This window comes from Bufo bufo, chromosome 2, assembly GCF_905171765.1.
Source record: "Bufo bufo chromosome 2, aBufBuf1.1, whole genome shotgun sequence".
NCBI classification, from domain to species: Eukaryota; Metazoa; Chordata; class Amphibia; order Anura; family Bufonidae; genus Bufo; species Bufo bufo.
In genome coordinates, this window is record NC_053390.1 from 348,034,315 (window position 1) to 348,054,559 (window position 20,245).

Below are 20,245 nucleotides of genomic sequence, written 5' to 3' on the forward strand. Positions count from 1 at the left end.
AGATGGCTCCGTCCATCCGCATGACAAGCGGAGAGACGGATCCGTTCTTGCAACGCATTTGTAGACGGATCCGCACCCAGATCCGTCTACAACTGCTGTTAGTTGTCACACTGATCGGCGGATCCGGCAGGCAGCTCCGACGACGGAACTGCCTGCCGGATCACACTAACGCTAGTGTGAAAATAGCCTTACCTGTTCTTTTCTGTACGCTGAATGAATAATTGTTGTGGCCTCGAAGGAATTTAACACCAGTGATGACCACGTGTTATCAAATTTCAACTATTTTATAATTAGTCTTTTTTTCAAGAGGGGGGATTTCGTTAGCCACGTTTTTAATCCAATTTAATATTTTTAGTTCTGAATATTGTTGAATACTTCCCTGGTTGTGGGGTGAATAAATCTGTCACTTTTCAGCATGAAGAAACAGTTAACACAAGATAGACAGGGGTAGCAACCCAACTTCTTATTTCCAATGTAACTTTGAGTCATCTCTGTATTTTGTGTACATTCAGCACTCACCAATTTGTCTTTAAGATTACATGCCCTGCGGTATGACATAAGAGGAGGGCTCTGTAATTCTGGGATATGTGGCAGTCTGATAAAGTAAACCAATGTTTACGTATGATCTTGGCTATGTCCCTAATTTGTTAAGTGTAGGTAGAAAGTAAGGGGATACGATTACTTGTCATAATTTTATTAAACTGTGTATCCGATGATGGACCATCCCTGATAAGTCAACTTACTCTGCTTTTGTGGTACCTAACCAGTTTTTTGGGATAGCCTCTATGCTGAAATCTGATAGCCATATCATCTAGTCTTTGCTCTTAATAATTACAATCTTGCACTATCTTTCCCGTTCTCAGGAGCTGGCTAAAAGGTAAGGAGTTGACCATTGGACATGAATGGCAGCTATCAAAACTGAGTTTACTGTTATAATTTGTCGGTTTGACAAATAGATCCGTGATTAAGCCCTTATCCCTCACCTATACTGTTGTGTCCAGAAATTGAACAGCCTCATGTGATTTTACCAAGGTGAACCTGATGTCAGTGTCTATAGTGTTCAAATAAGAATGCAAGTTGTCTAGATCAATGTCCATCTCCTTCCAGATAAGGAGGATATTGTCTATGTATCACCACCACCCCAAGACATTGCTGAAGTGGTGCGACACATAGACAAACTCCTCCTCCAAATGTGCCATGTAGATGTTTGCATATGTTGGGGCCACATTGGACCCCATGGCTGTCCCCAATAATTGAATATAAAACTGGTTGTTAAACGCAAAGTAATTCTTGTACAGTATAATCTCTAAAAAAGCCGGTAAAAATTGGTTACACTCAGCTGTCAAAGAACCTCTCGATAGACACTTTTGGACTGCCATTATACCTTGACTGAGATTGATCGAGGCGTTCACCTTGGTAAAAAATCATAAAAAATCAAATAAATAAAAATAAATCATATTTACCTCATCCTTCTGACCACGAAGAGGCCACGGCAGCCATCTTGCTTGAAGATGCAGCGAGAAATCTCACACGGCACATGATGACTTCATCACGTCGGCCAGAGTGGTGATATCATACGTCACCATGCACAAGATTTCGCATGGAATCTTCAAACAAAATGGCTGTGGCAGCCTCTTCGCATTCAAATGGAAGGTAAGTAAGATTTTTATTTTTACCACCATTTTAGGGAAAATCGATTCATTACTACGAAGCAAGAGGAAATTTGGCTTTCCTTGAAATCCAGATGGAAGTCCACTTTGTGAACTTTGGTTCGCTCAACACAATTTTTTAACACAAAGTGACATATGTCAGATTTGCAAAATTGGACATTGGGGAGGGTAAGGGGAGTAAATTGCCCAAATAAGGCCAAGTTCATCCTTCAGTTATTTGGTCCGTTATTTCCATCAGTTATTGTGAGCCAAAACCAGTCAAAAACACAGGTGCAGATCTTTCCATTATACCTTATTTCTGAGTACGCTTCACTGCTGGTTATTGCTCACAATAACTGATGGGAATAACTGATCAAATAACTGAAGTGTGAACTCAGCCTAACTTGAATAGGGACGTTTCATCACCCTGTGGTATAAAAACCGCATTGTCTATAAAACAATGCCAGAGGACCAGGTTCAGCTGCCATTTGATTTAGTTTGATTAAGAAGTGTATGAGCTTAAACAGACGTTTGAGGTCAGAGGTTATGATAGGGAGCAAGCATATTTAACATCTAGGATACCGGAGGTTTTTTAATTTTTTAATTTTCTTTTTTCTTCCCTGTTTTCCCAGAGCCATAACTTTTTTTATTTTTCAGTTCACATTTCCGTATCAAGGTATGGTGCTCACTGCACGCGCAAGCAGGCGCCATGTTTAAAGCAATTTTTTTAATTGTCGCCTTCCAAGAGCTATAATTTTTTTATTTTTCTATATATGTAGCTGTATTGAGGCTTGTTTTGGCTCGGACAAGTGTTAGTTTTTAACGTTTCCATTTTGGGGTACACAAAACCTACTGATTCACTTTTATTAACTTTCTGATAACTTAATTCTCTGGGTCAGTATGATTACAGCAATACAAAATACATATAGTTTTTTTTACATAATAAACTTTTTCTAAAGAAAATGTTTTAACATCGCTGTATCCCAAGACCCGTAACTTTTTTATTTTTTTTCTATAGAGCTGTGTGAGGACTTGATTTTTTCATAGGACGACTTGTAGATATCATCTGTATCATGTTGGGGTACATAACACTTATTAATCACTTTTTATTCCAGCAGCAATGCTGGTATTTTTTTCATGCTTTTTAATGGAGTTCAGCATAAAAACAGTATGATATTTGTACAGTATAGTGTCAATCGGTGGACGCGGTGATACCAAATGTGAGGAGATTTTATTTTTGCATTTTTTTCCATTGAAAAGCGCTTTTTTCATTGGAATTATTTTTAGTTGATAAATAATTTAAATAAATAATAGGTGATCTTTTGTTTGCTTCTAAAATACATTGTACTATTCCTATTGTGCAATGCATTTTAATGTCAGTGCTATACTGACATTGACCAGCAGGCTGCGTCACTACGATGTAGGCTGTTGCTGAAGGATGACAGGTTGACCATTGTTGTTGCTTCACCCGTGGCAGTTCTGTTTTTGTCAGGACCAACACAGAACCGGTTTGGGAAAATTTTGCAGGCAATTTGCAAACTGTGCCATGGCAGATGGATGGTCTCTTATGGTGTCGAGTATTGAAATCCACTGCAATGACTCGGGTACTGCGCTCCCTGGAGATCAGCAGAATCTCTGAAATCTCCTTGCATGTTAATAACCTTGGCATGAATAAAGGTATGTGGCATTTAAGCACAGATTTGGATTCCTCATCAAATTCTCTACCGGATACATGTATCACATGCACCCCTTCCCATTTGAAAAGCTCCAAAGTGGCTTCAAAACGGTCACCGTGTTGGACATTGCCCCTCACAGATTTTCCCCCTCCCCTTAGCAACATGCCACACACAGGAAGGTGTTCTCAACCACTGTTTCCCATTTATTCAGGTGTCTCCATACTTTTGGACCACCCTGTACAATGCAAAAACAAACATAGTGCATCCCATAAAACTAAACAAATGTGCAGGTCAAAATATAACTATATATAAATGTTTGCAGAGCGCTGTTGCACCTTTTATTTGCCAGTGAACACTTCTAAGGCTACTTTCACACTAGCGTTCGGGGCTCCGCTCGTGCGCACCGTTTGAAGGGGCTCACGAGCGGCCCCGAACGCATCCGTCTGGCCCTAATGCATTCTCAGTGGAGGCGGATCCGCTCAGAATGCATCCGTCTGCCAGCGTTCAGCCTCCGCTCCGCTCAGTGAGCGGACACCTGAACGCTGCTTGCAGCGTTCGGGTGTCTGCCTGGCCGTGCGGAGGCGAGCGGATCCGTCCAGACTTACAATGTAAGTCAATGGGGACGGATCCGCTTGAAGATGACACCATATGGCTCAATCTTCAAGCGGATCCGTCCAGACTTACAATGGAAGTCAATGGGGACGGATCCGTTTGAAGTTGACACAATATGGCTCAATCTTCAAGCGGATCCGTCCCCCATTGACTTTCAATGTAAAGTCTGAACGGATCCGCTCAGGCTACTTTCAGACTTAGAAATTTTTCTAAGTTATAATGCAGACGGATCCGTTCTGAACGGATGCAAACGTCTGCATTATAGGAGCGGATCCGTCTGATGAAACATCAGACGGATCCGCTCCGAACGCTAGTGTGAAAGTAGCCTAAGGGTATTTTTACACTAGCGTTAAAGTTTTCCTGTATTGAGTACCGTCACAGGGGCTCAATACCGGAAAAAAACGCTTTAGTTTTCATTCAGTTTCCATTCTGAATGGAAAGCATTTAGTTCAGTATGCATCAGGATGTCTCCAGTTCAGTCCCTCTTACTGTATTTGGCGGAGAAAATACTGCAGCATGCTGGGGTATTTTCTCCGGGGAAAATTACAGAACACTTGCCGGAATGCCGGATCTGGCATTAATTTCCATTGAAATGTATTAATGCCGGATCCGGTACCAAGTGTTTCGGGAAAACGGATACGATTTCCCGGTCTGTGCATGCGTAGAACTTTAAAAATGCAAAAAAAATAAAATACCAGATCCGGTTTTCCGGATGACACCGGCGAGACGGATCCGGTATTTGAATGCATTTGTTAGACGGATCCGCATCTGGATCCGGAAACAAATGCTATCCGTTTGCATACGGTTTCCGGATCTGGCGGGCGTCTCCGGCAACGGAACTGCCTGCCAGAATCCTATAACACAAGTGTGAAAGTACCCTAAGTTAGACCAGAAGGGTTGTCAGTTTTATTTCCGTAATGACTACATGTGTATATTCCCTTAAAAAGTAAACAGTCGACTGCTTCAACACTTTTTACACAGTTAACAGAGGACTTTGAACCATTTTCACCTTTTGTTCTGCAAACTGTTCACCAGTTTTTGGGAATTTTACACAACTGAAGCAGTGACCAAAAGGTCATGTACTTTCCCCTTCTTCAAGATAGAAACAGCTGTAGAAAATAACTGATTGAAGGGTTTTGTTCATTTTTAGGTTTCCATGAACTGTGTGGATTTTACTTTTACCTTTTGATTTTACCTGTAAGTTAGCTCATATATATATACAGGGAGTGCAGAATTATTAGGCAAGTTGTATTTTTGAGGATTAATTTTATTATTGAACAACAACCATGTTCTCAATGAACCCAAAAAACTCATTAATATCAAAGCTGAATATTTTTGGAAGTAGTTTTTAGTTTGTTTTTAGTTTTAGCTATTTTAGGGGGATATCTGTGTGTGCAGGTGACTATTACTGTGCATAATTATTAGGCAACTTAACAAAAAACAAATATATACCCATTTCAATTATTTATTTTTACCAGTGAAACCAATATAACATCTCAACATTCACAAATATACATTTCTGACATTCAAAAACAAAACAAAAACAAATCAGTGACCAATATAGCCACCTTTCTTTGCAAGGACACTCAAAAGCCTGCCATCCATGGATTCTGTCAGTGTTTTGATCTGTTCACCATCAACATTGCGTGCAGCAGCAACCACAGCCTCCCAGACACTGTTCAGAGAGGTGTACTGTTTTCCCTCCTTGTAAATCTCACATTTGATGATGGACCACAGGTTCTCAATGGGGTTCAGATCAGGTGAACAAGGAGGCCATGTCATTAGATTTTCTTCTTTTATACCCTTTCTTGCCAGCCACGCTGTGGAGTACTTGGACGCGTGTGATGGAGCATTGTCCTGCATGAAAATCATGTTTTTCTTGAAGGATGCAGACTTCTTCCTGTACCACTGCTTGAAGAAGGTGTCTTCCAGAAACTGGCAGTAGGACTGGGAGTTGAGCTTGACTCCATCCTCAACCCGAAAAGGCCCCACAAGCTCATCTTTGATGATACCAGCCCAAACCAGTACTCCACCTCCACCTTGCTGGCGTCTGAGTCGGACTGGAGCTCTCTGCCCTTTACCAATCCAGCCACGGGCCCATCCATCTGGCCCATCAAGACTCACTCTCATTTCATCAGTCCATAAAACCTTAGAAAAATCAGTCTTGAGATATTTCTTTGCCCAGTCTTGTTCAGTGGTGGTCGTCTTTCAGCCTTTCTTACCTTGGCCATGTCTCTGAGTATTGCACACCTTGTGCTTTTGGGCACTCCAGTGATGTTGCAGCTCTGAAATATGGCCAAACTGGTGGCAAGTGGCATCTTGGCAGCTGCACGCTTGACTTTTCTCAGTTCATGGGCAGTTATTTTGCGCCTTAATTTTTCCACACGCTTCTTGCGACCCTGTTGACTATTTTGAATGAAACGCTTGATTGTTCGATGATCACGCTTCAGAAGCTTTGCAATTTTAAGAGTGCTGCATCCCTCTGCAAGATATCTCACTATTTTTGACTTTTCTGAGCCTGTCAAGTCCTTCTTTTGACCCATTTTGCCAAAGGAAAGGAAGTTGCCTAATAATTATGCACACCTAATATAGGGTGTTGATGTCATTAGACCACACCCCTTCTCATTACAGAGATGCACATCACCAAATATGCTTAATTGGTAGTAGGCTTTCGAGCCTATACAGCTTGGAGTAAGACAACATGCATAAAGAGGATGATGTGGTCAAAATACTCATTTGCCTAATAATTCTGCACGCAGTGTATATATATATATATAAAAAGAAAAATGGCAGCACTGGCTCAAGGAGAGAGGTACGGGTGCACGTCTCAAGGGTAATGGACTTGTAACCCCAATAAATGGATCCAGAAAAAAGAGCGGCACTCCGATAAGTAAAAGCAAGTGAACCCTTTATTCACCCAGGTGGTGCAACGTTTTGGCTCCAAGCATGAGCCTTCTTCAAGCAAAGATACAAGTTTCCAATCACCAAGATGGCGCTTTTCAGCTAGGCTCTTTACTGGGCATGCGCATGGGGCAATACATCGCGGCTGACTGGAATGACGTCCGTGTGACGTATGAGTGCCGGCCTGCTTTGATGACGCGCAGCGTTTCCCGCATGTCTAATGTCTGCTATTGGTGCTGTACCACGCCTGCGCAATGAGATGTCTACAACGCCGACATAGCGGCATTGAATGAGCCTCCCTGCTGGTCGGGTATGTCTGCGATACCACTTCCTTGCTCCACCCCTTGTATCATTTACACTTATGTATAATCAGTGTGGACATATTATTTGATCAAGTTTATTGTACTCGATCTATATATACTTTGCACCATATATTTAGCACGCATGGTTATGCTTTTTAATTTATGATTTGTATTTCTATTTAATGCACTATGTGACACTGTATTTATTTATTATATTGTCGTCATGATTTGTAACACACCCACCGGGTGATATGTGATCACATGATTTGTATGTTGATTGATTTTCCTATATAATTGCCACCATTTGAGTTGTATCTTTGCTTGAAGAAGGCTCATGCTTGGAGCCAAAATGTTGCACCACCTGGGTGAATAAAGGGTTGACTTGCTTTTACTTATCGGAGTGCCGCTCTTTTTTCTGGATCTATATATATATATATATATATGTTATGCTTATAAAATATTTACTAGAGATGAGCGAAGTTTTAAAAAATTAGATTCGACCGCTTCTCTGAAGTTCACAAAGAAATTCGATTTGTTTTTCCTAATTAATTTGTCACGAATCGCTATAAATCTGGTATACCTAGCACTATCTTACTAATCATATTCTTCCCACTTGGTGGCCCAATCTCAGTGTAAAAGCTTGGAAGTTAAACTGCAGAGAGAGTGCAGGGAGAGTGTAGAAGACTGCTGAACTACAGAATCTGGTACAATTTTTCACCGTGTATATAACTGTGCAGTGCACCATTATTCAAGTAGTGGAGAGGGTAGCAGCAGCAGTGGTAGTAGCAGTGACAGAGGTGGTCTCATGAAAGAGTGGGGAAAGTGGCAGCAGTGGCAGTAGCAGTGACAGTAGTGGCCCTATGACAAACTGGGGAGGGTGGAAGCAATTGCAGTAACAGTGACAATAGTGGCCCCATTACAGAGTGGGGAGTGGGGGCAGCAGAAGTGGCATACAGCACAAGATGGTAGTAGATCACAGTAGTAGCAGAACCCAACAACAGCAGTGTTGGTACCCAATGGCATGCATATATTTTCAAAAATTTAGCAGGCCAAGAAGCCCCATTATAGAAATATGGCAGAATAGTGGCAGCAACATGTGACCAGAAGTAATGGACCATTTTGCACAATATTCCAGTGTGCCAGCACACTACAGTATGATCACTAGTGGCAGAATAATCTATTCTGTTGCATGAGGCATTGGTGTCTGGAAATCCTGGTTGACCCACGCCTGATTCATCTTTATGAAGGTTAGTCTCTCAACATTTTGGAAGGAAAGGCGAGTTCTCATAGGGGAACCTATGCCCCACTGAACAACACCCGCTCTGATGCCACACTACTAGTTGGGCAGGAAAGCTTGCCCATGACAAACTCGGCCAGTTGCGGCCACACAAGTTTGCCTGCCCAGTATTCCAGGAGATCTTCCTCCTCCTCTTCTGCCAGTTTAATGTCCTCAGAGCTCAGGTGGCTGTGAGATGTAGGCACCACGTCTCCTGTCCCCTGGCCAATCAGATTTCTCAGCATCCCCTCTAGGATATGAAGGAGTGGAATGACATCATTCATCCCATAGTTCTGCCAACTGGAGATTTTTAACAGCTCTTGCAGTTCAGTGGAAGACTTGAGGAACCAGGTGACAACGAGATTGAAGACGTGTACCATGCAGGGCGCATAGGTCAGCCCTCCCTGATGCAGCGCAGACAAAATGTTCTTCCCTTTATCACTAACCATGGTTCCTATCTCCAGTTGGCAAGAAGGCAGCCAGTGTTAGAGTTCTTTATTGATGATTCCAAGCAGTTCCTTCCTGGTGTGACTCCGTTCACCAAGGCTGACCAGGTGCAGAACCGTGTGACAACGCCTAGCTTTGCATAGTTGATATGCTGGAGGACCACTGTGAACTGTACCTAGATGGGAGGGTGATGACAAGGTAGAAGATGAGGAGAAAAAAAGAGGACATTGGCACAATAATCCCAGCATTACAATGCAGAGGCCATCACCTAGCCAAGTTTCTGGTGTGCCTGGGCCATAACCACATTTACCCATTGCGTTGTGAATTATATATATTGTCCTTGACCAAAGTAACAACTCCATACATCAGCGTGAACTCTACTAGACACCGAGAGGCCCAAGGACTGGCCCATCTTCTGTTCAACATACATATGCAGGCTTGGGACTCTCCACCTTGGGTTGGCACAAGCCATCAGATCTCTGAAACATGCTGCAGAGTCAACTGCATGGAAAGGGAGATACTGTACTACCAGAAACTTAGCCAGGTGCCCGTTCAGCTTCTGTGCCATTGGATAAATTGCTGGTTAGATTCATTTTTCAGCAAATTTACATTGTTCGTTTCCACCCTGCAATTCATCAGTGGTGCTCGTGCTTGCACACTATGGAAAAAAGTGCAAACCTCTTTGGTGGCTGGGACTGTAGAAGCGCACATAGGCTAGTGGTTTTTACTATAGTGGGCAAGCAGGGCCACCGCTAATGGACCGCATGGTGGTCGTAACTATGGAAACGAGCAGTAAATAATGGGATGGGAAAATGAATCCAGCCAGCAAAGGAAGCAATATAGATAATAACAATACATTAGTAAGTGGCTTATATTAACTTTCTCTACATAATAAATGCTATTTGCTGAAGTGACAAAACCCCTTTAATCTGAAAAGTTTTACCTGTACTGTATGAAGTCGCCTTTGTTGCTCTTTGTATGTATTTACAGAACAGGCATCTTGGACTGCCACTGTCACGGATTAGAGTGGGGGTAACTCTAATCCGTGTGATGTTAACATAAGCGGAAGCTGCTTGACCAGGACAACAGAATTAGGGAGCAGGTCACCTCCTAGCGCATCCCTAATATGACCCTGACTCCTAGCTGTATGAGCCGACCCTGATGGTAGGAGGGCTCATACTCAGGAACCTCGCTTCCCTACTAGCCCTAGACAGATCCCTGAGCTAGGAGCTGGGTAAGACAACCTGTTCCTCCTGAATACGGATGGACAGGAGTCTAAACTGGCCAAACTGCAAAGGAAGAAAAACATAAACAGCCTATGGATATGGCAGGAGAGTGAAAGACTTCCACCCCTACCTGCCACAGACACAGTGACTGGATCCCGTGCTCAACTGCTGATGTCCACACCCAACATAAAAGGACACAGCACACACACATAAACACACAGGAACCCAGATCCATAGGTGCAATAATAACAAACACCACATAAGCATAAAATAACATCATGTAACATAAACTTATGACCACAAGGGTGGCCCTCACTGGAGAGATGGCTTAAGGCTACCAGGAGGATGACTCCAGCAACATGTCTGGAGTACCCCTCAGACTTATGGCTTCCAGCAGAAGCTAAATAGGCCAAGCAGCCACACCCACACACACACACACACTAGGAAAGGAGTTAACCCTTCCATCACCAAACAGGGTAGTGAAGCCACTAAAAGGGGAATACACACACAATAAACCCCATGCACACCAGACAGGGAAAGTGCACACATATAAACACACGTTGCCAGGTGCAACCGCATGCACTTGACAGCAAGCTGCCTAGCAACAGCTCAGGCAGCTATACTGCCAATTCTATTATGTTGCCAGCGGCAACCACACGTGAGGCAACATAGTAACAGCACTCACCAGTGGTTGAACAACAAGAGCAGACCGCGGGCAACTGCATGCGGGTCAAGGAGTCACGACCATGACCAAGGTCGTGACAGCCACATTTCTAAAAGCCGCAATCACCTTGACATATGGTAATAATACCCCAATGTGCACTAACCACCTGAAGATCCTAATGTGCTATTATGTTAAGGTGTGGGAAGGGGTTAAACTAAGTGTTTTCATTCATGTTGCACACACAAGCATGGCAACCTCTCCATGGTATAAAGATTATGGCGGTTGGGAACGAGGTCCACGGGAATTCCATTCTTTCGATGGGTCCCAGAGATGGAATTTTGGTATATATATATATATATATATACAGGTATATATATATATATATATATACTATGGGATGGGATTACCCTTTAAACAGCTGCTACCAGCTCCTCTGCCCGCACCATCACTGCGACAAAATAATACGCAGTTTGCAGAAAGGTAAACTACAACTCCCAGCAGGTCCTGAAGTTCTGCAACTGTAATGGCGTGCTTGAAGTTGTAGTTCTTACATGGAAAGAAAAGGATTTGGAAATGAAAAAAATGTATTCAAATTTTATTAAAAACACAGTCAAACATAAAAATAACATACAAGAAAAAAAATAAGAGTATACATTATCCTCAAGGGAGGACAGAAATTAAAATAAAAAATACTAAACTATAACCAATAGCATGGTGCTATATAGGTACAGAAATACAGTACTGCACAGTTTTATTCGCTGTCTAATTATTATTATAGAAAGCAAATATCATCTAACATAAGTTTCTGGTAGCAGATAATAAGGTAAGAAATGCCATCGTCTGAGAGATACATTCAAAAACAGAATTAGTCGCTATTAGATCATTAAACCTTTGAACATTAAAAAGGGTTTGAAAAGAGGGGAACCACACACTCCGCACCCGCTGGCATTTATCGAGTCGTCCATGGTGTTTACAACCTATTCTTTCATATGGAGGCACACTATTTACCAGGTTGGAGGCCTTTCTGTCATCCATCTCATAGCAATAGCTTTCCTGGAGTAAAATAATACTCCTCGCTATAGGATCTGTTCATAATAAGACCAAACATAATACCGTAACACTCAGGAGGCTGATCTCAAGTAACTGTGGAACCAGTTTATCTAGTATCCATTAATAACTGTAATATTTCCATCCAAAAGGAGGAACCATAAGGGCATAACTAAATAATATGGGCAAAGTCCATATAAGCCGCAGCACATCTATGGCAAGCATTAGTGGGAATCCTGCCCATATGAAGCAGATGAATGGTGGCAATACAAAGTTGTATAATTTTATTATTTGTGGCAGGAGATACTCCTAGGTCAGATTGCTGTGCTGTTACTCAATCCTCCACGGAGAAAGAAGGAATCAGCATTTTTCATTTAGATTCAGCTATACTAGGTTCATATAGCAATTTGATAACATATATATGTAACGGTCATGTACACACACACACACAGGGGGGGAGGGAAGTGACCACTGCGCTCCACCCTTACCCCTGGCCCTGCCTACTTGCCTCGCGAGTCCTAATGACAGGGGACAACTGGACGGCAATCCCTAACTTGGAATAAGTGCAGGGATGACAGACAGACAAACAACAGGACGTGAACGGACCGAGTCAATACCAGGAAAGCTACAAAGTACAAAGGATTAAGCAAAGAATGGTCAAGAGAAGCCGGGGTCAAATACCAGGAGAGCAGAGAAGTACAAGAGGAGTCCTAAGAGAGTAGTCAGGTGGGAGCCGAGGTCACAATACCAGGACGGATGCGCAGTACAGGAGGATCAGGCAAAAGGATGGTCAAGGAACAGGATCAGGTAAGTATTCTGCAGTCCAACAAATAGCCAGGAACCTAGAAATTAACAGGCAACCTGTAGCCAGCAGGCTGCCTGTATTTATAGTGGGGAGTGAGGGTCATGTGACGTGGCCAGCGTCACATGACCGACAGACCAACCAGTCGAGCACCGAGTGATCAGCTCGGCGCTCAAGGCAGACTTAGGAGCAGGGAGCCACCCAGCTAGTAAAGCCGCCCTGGGAATGAGATCAAACACAGATCCTCAATCCCAAAGCTAAGCAACAGGTCTGCGGGCGATGGGGGACCGAGTGCACCTTCGGAACCCCGTGACAGTACCCCCCCTTTTACGAGGGGCCACCGGACCCAAGACTTCAGGCGATGGCTTTTCAGGGTGTTCTAAATGATGGTACTACCGGTTCAAAATATTTTTTAAGCAGAGATTTATGGAACACATTATGAATGTGGAATGACTCGGGCAGCTCCAACCTAAAAGATACCGGGTTAATCACTTCCGTGATCTTATATGGTCCAATAAAACGAGGAGCAAATTTTTTAGAAGTTACCTTGAGAGATAGATTCTTGGAGGACAACCATACTTTATCCCCAACCTGAAAGTTTACCCCCCTTGAACGTCTCCTATCGGCCTTGAGTTTCTGAGAACATTGAGCCTTTTCTAGGTTCGATTGAACCCGGGCCCAAACTGTGCACAGTTCGGAGGAGAGTTTATCCGCTTCAGGGTTAGAGGAGGAGACGGACGACCCAGAATGAAAACGGGGATGAAAACCATGGTTACAAAAGAAAGGGGAGACCCCAGCGGAAGAATTGACACGGTTATTCAAAGCAAATTCAGCCAATGGAAGAAATTTCACCCATAATTGCTGGTCATCAGCAACATACGACCTCAAGAATTGTTCGACAGGCGCTCAAGGCAGGGAGCCACCCAGCTCGTAAAGCCGCCCTGGGAATGAGGTCAAACACAGATCCTCAATCCCAAAGCTAAGCAACAGGTCTGCGGGCGATGGGGGACCGAGTGCACCTTGGAACCCCGTGACAATATAGTGGTAGGGGGCACTCAACTATCTGGTCCCAGATGGATGATCAATATGGTATTAAATTATATTTAATCAAATAGCATGGATAAATACAGAAATGTAATCTTCATCAGAACAATATACGGTAATAAATCACACATAAAATGGCGCCGTAGAAATAAGAATAAAAATGTATATAAAATCATACAGATTATAAATCAATGAATATTACTGGTAGTGGGGTATGTCCCGGGACTGATCATCTGAACTCTAAGTCCCCTGTATGGCATAGATGAGTTAGTAACAGTCCACAATGCCATAGCCAACAACTGGTTTAAATCCATCTATCCCATTGATATATTGGGAAGCAGGCTGCAGTGACCCCCACTTTGATACCAGTATCACCTCACGCTGAGGTAACAGCGATAACTGGCTGTAATATACCGGGAGTTTGTTGACTACTGCATTGTGGACTGTTACTAACTCATCTATGCCATACAGGGGACTTAGAGTTCGGATGATCAGTCCCGGGACATACCCCACTACCAGTAATATTCAGTGATTTATAATCTGTATGATTTTATATACATTTTTATTCTTATTTCTACGGCGCCATTTTATGTGTGATTTATTACCGTATATTGTTCTGATGAAGATTACATTTCTGTATTTACCCATGCTATTTGATTAAATATAATTTAATACCATATTGATTATCCATCTGGTACCAGATAGTTGAGTGCCCCCTACCACTATATATTATAATTTTTGCTTTCTTTGCGACCAGGGGTAGGCCGCAAGGGTTGTGCACCGCATCCAGTTGGTACGAGAGGTTTGAGCCACTGTAATACTTGTTTTCTCATATAGCAATTTGCCAGATAGCAGGTGGGTGTATATGAGACACCAAACCCCTGAGACCTAATGAGCGAAGCATCCCAATCAAAGGGTAAAATGATATTTCTTTCAATGGGGGTGGGAATTGAGAAAGAAGAGTATGAGGTAATGGAATACATTTGAATACTTCGCTAAACAAGTATCGAAAACAAATCCTTAAAGGAGTATTCTGATTTTCATTTTTAAATTTATTTGTTTATACAGTCCTGATCAAAAGTTTAAGACCACTTGAAAAATGGCAAAAAATCATATTTTACATTTTTGGATCTTAACAAGGTTCCAAGTAGAGCTTCAACATGCAACAAGAAGAAATGAGAGTGAGACAAAACATTTTTTGAGCATTCAATTAATTGAAAATAACAATTAAACTGAAACAGGCTGTTTTTCAGTTTTCAGCTGATCAAAAGTTTAGGACCACACCTCCAAAAAAAAACTACCCCCCCCCCCAAAACAGAAATCCAACTTCCAAACATGAACTCAGTAATGAGTAGCTCCGCCGTTATTGTTGATCACTTCAGAAATTCGTTTCGGCATGCTTGATTTACAGGACTAAAATGGGCCATACAATTTTTTTTCCTTTGAGAGAGAGGATATTATGTGGATATAATAATATAATAAAGGTCTGCAAGCATAATTTTAAATACACATATATTAGAAATTTGTATAACCGGCTATTCTCTAAACAAATAAATGCAATGATTAAAATCGGAATACCTCTTTAAGTTCTGTAATTGTTTTAGGCTACTTTCACACTTGCATTTGGTGCGGATCCGTCATGCATTTGCACAGACAGATCCTTTCAGATAATACAACCGTCTGCATCCGTTCAGAACGGATCCGTTTGTATTATCTGCAACATAGCCAAGACGGATCCATCTTGAAAATCATTGAAAGTCAATGGAGGACAGACCCGTTTTCTATTGTGCCAGATTGTGTCATAGAAAATGGATCCGTCCCCATTGACTTACATTGTGTGTCAGAACGCACCCGTTTGGCTCAGTTTCGTTAGACGGACACCAAACTGCTGCAAGTAGTGTTTTGGTGTCCGCCTCCAAAGCAGAATGGAGACTGATCGGAGGCAAACTGATGCATTCTGATCAGATCCTTATCCATTCAGAATGCATTAGGGCAAAACTGATCTGTTTTGGGCCGCTTGTGAGAGATCATGACGGATCTCAGAAACTGAAAGCCAAAAGACCAGTGTGAAAGTAGCCTTAAGGCCTCATGCACACGACCGTATTTTTTCATATTTTGTCCGCAAAACAGGGTTCCGTTGGTCTGTGATCCGTGACCGTTTTTTCGTCCGTGGGTCTTCCTTGATTTTTGGAGGATCCACGGACATGAAAAAAAAGTCGTTTTGGTGTCCGCCTGGCCGTGCGAGCCAAACGGATCCGTCCTGAATTACAATGCAAGTCAATGGGGACGGATCCGTTTGACGTTGACACAATATGGTGCAATTTCAAACGGATCCGTCCCCCATTGACTTTCAATGTAAAGTCAGGAGTTAATATACCATAGGATCGGAGTTTTCTCCAATCCGATGGTATATTTTAACTTGAAGCGTCTCCATCACCATGGGAACGCCTCTATGTTAGAATATACTGTCGGATATGAGTTAGATCGTGAAACTCATATCCGACAGTATATTCTAACACAGAGGCGTTCCCATAGTGATGGGGACGCTTCTAGTTAGAATATACTACGAACTGTGTACATGACTGCCCACTGCTGCCTGGCAGCACCCGATCTCTTACAGGGGGCTGTGATCCGCACAATTAACCCCTGAGGGGTTAATTGTGCATATCATAGCCCCCTGTAAGAGATCAGGGGCTGCCAGGCAGTAGGGGTCAGACCCCCCTCCCTCCCCAGTTTGAATATCATTGGTGGCCAGTGTGCGGCCCCCCCCTCCCTCTATTGTATTATCATTGGTGGCCAGTGTGCGGCCCCCCCGGCCCTCCCTCTATTGTATTATCATTGGTGGCCAGTGTGCGGCCTCCCCCGGCCCACCCTCCCTCCCTTTATTGTATTATCATTGGTGGCCAGTGTGCGGCTCCCCCCGGCCCCAACCCTCCCTCCCTCTATTGTAATATCATTGGTGGCCAGTGTGCGGCTTTCCCTCTCCCCCCCCCCCCCCCCCCGATCATTGGTGGCAGCGGAGAGATCCGATCGGAGTCCCAGTTTAATCGCTGGGGCTCCGATCGGTAACCATGGCAACCAGGATGCTACTGCACACTGACCACCAATGATAATACAATAGAGGGAGGGAGGGTTGGGGCGGGGGGCCGCACACTGGCCACCAATGATATTACAATAGAGAGAGGGGGGGCCGCACTGGCCACCAATGAAATTAAAACTGGGGAGGGAGGGGGGTCTGCCCCCTGCTGCCTGGCAGCCCCTGATCTCTTATAGGGGGCTATGATATGCACAATTAACCCCTCAGGTGCAGCACCTGAGGGGTTAATTGTGCGGATCACAGCCCCCTGTAAGAGATCGGGTGCTGCCAGGCAGCAGGGGGCAGTCATGTACACAGTTCGTAGTATATTCTAACTAGAAGCGTCCCCATCACTATGGGAACGCCTCTGTGTTAGAATATACTGTCGGATATGAGTTTTCACAAAGTGAAAACTCATCTCTGAAAAAGCTTTTATGCAGACGGATCTTCGGATCTGTCTGTATGAAAGTAACCTACGGCCATGCATCACGGACGCGGATGCCAATCTTGTGTGCATCCGTGTTCTTTCACGGACCCATTGACTTGATTGGGTCCGTGAACCGTTGTCCGTCAAAAAAATAGGACAGGTCATATTTTTTTGACGGACAGGAAACACGGATCACGGATGCGGCTGCAAAACGGTGCATTTTCCGATTTTTCCACGGACCCATTGAAAGTCAATGGGTCCGCAAAAAAAACGGAAAACGGCACAACGGCCACGGATGCACACAACGGTCGTGTGCATGAGGCCTAAGTGTAACAGTAGACTTGAACACTTGAAACATCGTGCTCAGTCCCCAAGATATCTAAAAACAAATATCGGATATCCTAGTTAAATGAGAGAGGGCCAGAGTTACGCCATAGGGGACTATCCCTTATTATATGCAGTAAAGCAAGATACCGCTTTCTAATGCAACCAAGCCTGTGTAGCTCATCTAAAGACTGGAAAGCGGTGCCTGGGTCTATAGTCCCTGAGTACTAATACAGGTCACAGAGATTGCAGCTAAAAAAAAAAACGAGTTAAATGATGCTCAGAATTAGGTAAACGAGAGTCAGAGATTCATTTAGATATAAAACTGAGCTGTCCCGCTAAATATTACAAAAATAAATCAGGCACAGCCGCTCATTAGGTCTTTGGAGTGTGGCAAGTTTTAGTTTAGGTCTACCCGAACCCAAATAAATGTCAAGATCAAGGAGTTAACCTGAGTAAAGGATCATCTAACCAAGGGCGGTTTGGAAACTTAAAAAACCTAAAAGTGGCCCTGTGTTGTAGGTTGGACAGAATTGATAGACTGGGTAACATAAGTAGGCAGGGACAACAGAAGTAGACAGGGCCTGAAATACCATAGTGCAGCACAAAGTAAAGACCATAACAGCAGGTTCCAGGAAATACAACATTTTAGCAAGGACTATCATTTTCAATGAGTTAATCCTCTAATTACAGAAAGAAGTAACTTAGGCTACTTTCACACTAGCGTTTCTATTTTCCGGTATTGAGATCCATCATAGGGTCTCAGTACCGGAGAAAAACACTTCCGTTTTGTCCCCATTCATTGTCAATGGGGACAAAATGTAACTGAACAGAACGGAATGCTCCAAAATGCGTTCCGTTTGCTTGTGTTCCCATACCTGAGAGCAAACCATAGCATGCTGCGGTTTTCTTTCTGTCATGGGATGCTGAGCAAAACGGATCCGGCATGAGCCACAATGCAAGTCAATGGGGACGGATCAATTTTCTCAGACACAATAGAAAACTGATCCGTCCCCAATTGACTTTCAATGGTGTTCATGCCGGATCCGTCATTGCTATGTAAAAGATAATACAACCGTCTCTGTTCATGTAAAGGGAAATATTAATTATAGAAATTTTGGTTAATCTCACTAATTAATATTCATAAATAGGCGGGAATCGTCTAGAGATGACTCCGCCTATTTATAAAATAGGAATATCTAGCTCTATGTTAATTAGCTAATTGTCTAGCTAACTAACTACCTCTGTTGCCTATACACTACACTGAACTAAACTACGTGCGACTTACTACTACTACGGTGGCGACTATAAAAGACTATACACTGTATGTTATGAACAAAGAAATATTTATTACACAATACAAATACAGTCTATTATGCTATATCTATATACACTCACCTAAAGAATTATTAGGAACACCTGTTCTATTTCTCATTAATGCAATTATCTAGTCAACCAATCACATGGCAGTTGCTTCAATGCATTTAGGGGTGTGGTCCTGGTCAAGACAATCTCCTGAACTCCAAACTGAATGTCAGAATGGGAAAGAAAAGGGATTTAAGCAATTTTGAGCGTGGCATGGTTGTTGGTGCCAGACGGGCCGGTCTGAGTATTTCACAATCTGCTTAGTTACTGGGATTTTCACGCACAACCATTTCTAGGGTTTACAAAGAATGGTGTGAAAAGGGAAAAACATCCAGTATGCGGCAGTCCTGTGGGCAAAAATGCCTTGTGGATGCTAGAGGTCAGAGGAGAATGGGCCGACTGATTCAAGCTGATAGAAGAGCAACGTTGACTGAAATAACCACTCGTTACAACCGAGGTATGCAGCAAAGCATTTGTGAAGCCACAACACGCACAACCTTGAGGCGGATGGGCTACAACAGCAGAAGACCCCACCGGGTACCACTCATCTCCACTACAAATAGGAAAAAGAGGCTACAATTTGCACGAGCTCACCAAAATTGGACTGTTGAAGACTGGAAAAATGTTGCCTGGTCTGATGAGTCTTGATTTCTGTTGAGACATTCAAATGGTAGAGTCCGAATTTGGCGTAAACAGAATGAGAACATGTATCCATCCTCTGATGGCTACTTCCAGCAGGATAATGCACCATGTCACAAAGCTCGAATCATTTCAAATTGGTTTCTTGAACATGACAATGAGTTCACTGTACTAAAATGGCCCCCACAGTCACCAGATCTCAACCCAATAGAGCATCTTTGGAATGTGGTGGAACGGGAGCTTCGTGCCCTGGATGTGCATCCCTCAAATCTCCATCAACTGCAAGATGCTATCCTATCAATATGGGCCAACATTTCTAAAGAATGCTATCAGCACCTTGTTGAATCAATGCTAAGTAGAATTAAGGCAGTTCTGAAGGCAAAAGGGGTCCAACACCGTATTAATATGGTGTTCCTAATAATTCTTTAGGTGAGTGTATATTTATAGATCAATGGTTATAAATATATATATATATACAGGGCTTTTTTTCTGGCGGAACGCGCCCGAACGGCGTTCCGCCACCTATTTTCACAGACTCGCCCCGCCCCCCGGGTGCCCCCCCGCTGATTCTCCCAGATGAATACGAATGAGCGCTTACATTATGGAAGCGCTCATTAGTGTACCGAAGGACCAGGAAGTGGTGAACGCTCTGTACTTACCACTTCCTGGTCCTCCTGGGGGCTAATTGGAGGCATATGGGGGCTAATTGGAGGCATATGGGGGCTATGGGAGCTAATTGGAGGCATATGGGGGCTAATTGGAGGCATA

The 20,245-nt window shown here is 43.2% G+C and overlaps 1 long non-coding RNA gene across 1 annotated transcript; it reads right to left on the bottom strand.

Annotated features, from left to right (window-relative positions):
* Nucleotides 1-558: 558 nt before the first annotated feature.
* On the bottom strand, nt 559-18,390 carry LOC120991517. Its single transcript, XR_005776704.1, has 3 exons — nt 18,256-18,390; nt 8,506-8,508; nt 559-570 (listed from the first exon to the last, which is right to left on the bottom strand). It is a non-coding gene; the product is annotated as an uncharacterized LOC120991517 (long non-coding RNA).
* Between the last annotated feature and the right edge of the window lie 1,855 nt (nt 18,391-20,245).